Source organism: Nuphar pumila, chromosome 13 (assembly GCF_984573655.1).
Source record: "Nuphar pumila chromosome 13, dmNupPumi1.hap1.1, whole genome shotgun sequence".
In the NCBI taxonomy this organism is placed as follows: domain Eukaryota; kingdom Viridiplantae; phylum Streptophyta; class Magnoliopsida; order Nymphaeales; family Nymphaeaceae; genus Nuphar; species Nuphar pumila.
Genome location: NC_143261.1, coordinates 46001036 through 46003143, shown reverse-complemented (window position 1 = coordinate 46003143; position 2108 = coordinate 46001036). Strand labels below are relative to the sequence as shown.

Sequence of the window (2108 nt, the reverse complement as noted above, 5' to 3'; positions counted from 1 at the left end):
CTGCACCTAATTTTACAGTAAAATCTTAATCCATGTTGATTTTACTGTAAAATTCTGAGCTACATTTACTATGGAAGGGCTCTGAAACCGGGCTAATGTCTGCTGCAAGACGTGCCTTCATTTCATCTGTTCACCTATGCCTCATGACATCCCATTCTTATTCACCACATCACCTGTAGTTCACGGCATCACATTTACATAACATCTTTGCAGTATGATTCATCTATGCATTGGCATTTAACATCAGGTTTTGATTTCATTTCCATCTATGCAACATCCAATCATCTCCATTTCAATTAAAACGTATGCTTGAATATCTTATATCTCATTTTTCTTTTTTTTTTACTGTTTTCTTCTGTTTCGTGTGTTGCGATTTGCAAATCCGTGCATCGTTTCATGTTTTCTTCATCCTCCTCATTTCCCAAATCCATTATCCTTCCCTTGCAACACCCGCAAGCGCCCCTTCCGATTTTGTATTTTCACAATAGATCTCTTCTTTGTAATCTGGTAAGTACCAGCCTATTCTTACTATGCCTGGTTAGGGGCTGCAAGGTTCAGCAACTCAGATTCCTCAGTGGCCACAACTACCTGTCGTTGGCATGAATCCAATGGTTGCAGGCCTCACAAATGGAGCAGGGAATTCTCTCCCTCTCCCCCCTTTCATTCAATCCACAGACGAAAACCTCTCCCTCTCTTTCTCTCTCTATCTGTGTGTGTGTCGGCCAACTTCTGATTTGAAAAAGGGATGGTGTTTCCTTACATGGAAGCCGTTATAGGTTTTATGATCTTAGCATACAATTTTGAAACATATTTGGACATGAGACAATATGCAACACTGGAGTTGCATACCCTTCCTAAACCTTTAGTAAATGTAGTCAGTCCAGAAAAATTTAAGAAATCTCGTGCCTATAGCATGGATAAGAGAGTTGTTTCTACTTTGTTCATGAAGTTTTTGCCATTGTGATAGACTCAACCATCTCGTATGTTTTTGCATTGCCGTGGGGTTGGAAGAAATCAAGAGATCTTTTTAGTATTCATAGGCTTGAATCCTAAGAATAAGGTACTTCATACTCTAGCGTTCTTGGCTGGTGTCATGCTTTGGTCGCAGATAATTGACTTGCCATTTTCACTGTACTCAACCTTTATAATTGAGGCTCGCCATGGCTTTAATAAACAAACAATATGGTTGTTCTTTAGGGGCATGTTCAAGAGAATGGGTTTACCGATCAATTGGTCCACCTGTTGTGGCTGCAAAAATTGTAATAAGTGCAGAAAGGGGCCCCCATACTTGGCACTATATCTTTGGGCGTTTGTGTTTGTGTTGTCTCTTTGATGATAACCTTGTATCCTATCCTGATAGTGTCATGAGTTTTCCTCTCTTCTCAAAGGTGAATTGCGTTGGAGGATTGAGGAATTGGCTCATTCACTAAAGTTTCCTCTGAGGAAACTGTTCATAGTTGGCGGATCCACAAGATCAAGCCATAATAATGCATATATGTATGGGTTTTTCAGTAACAAGAGAATTGTTCTTTATGATACCTTGATTCAACAATGTAAAAATGGGAAGGGAGTGGTTACTGTCATTGCTCATGAATTGGGGCATTAGAAACTTAACCATACAATGCACTCATTCATTGTTGTTCAGGTTCTTACCTTTCTGCAATTTGGGGGTTATACACTTATGCAGAAATTCCCGAAATCGCGGGTGGGATCCTCAAAGTGTGCATATGATTGCATTCACTGTAATACATTTTGATATGTTGATTAAAAAAAAACAGATTTATGATTTTACTGTGAAATACCTTGAGGTACTGATTCAGAATCAAATCTTGATTTACGATAAAACACATAATTTGTTGATTTAAAATCAGATTTTGATTTGCTATATATTGCATCTCCTACACATATTGCTCATTGCACATTACCATCATCTTTGCATTTATTTCATGGCATTGTGTTCATCTTACATTGGATCGGTCCAACATCATTTAGCATCTTCTGCAATTACATTTGAATCGGTTGTTGCTTCATTAAATGTCTCATGCCGTTGCATTCTGTTCAACTTTCAATACAATATCATTACATCATGTCTTACATTAGCTAGGCAT

At 38.2% G+C, this 2108-nt stretch overlaps 1 pseudogene; it reads left to right on the top strand.

Moving 5' to 3' along the window:
- Window positions 1-745: 745 nt before the first annotated feature.
- Window positions 746-1756, top strand: LOC149818285 (CAAX prenyl protease 1 homolog pseudogene; annotated as a pseudogene).
- The last annotated feature ends 352 nt before the right edge of the window (window positions 1757-2108 follow it).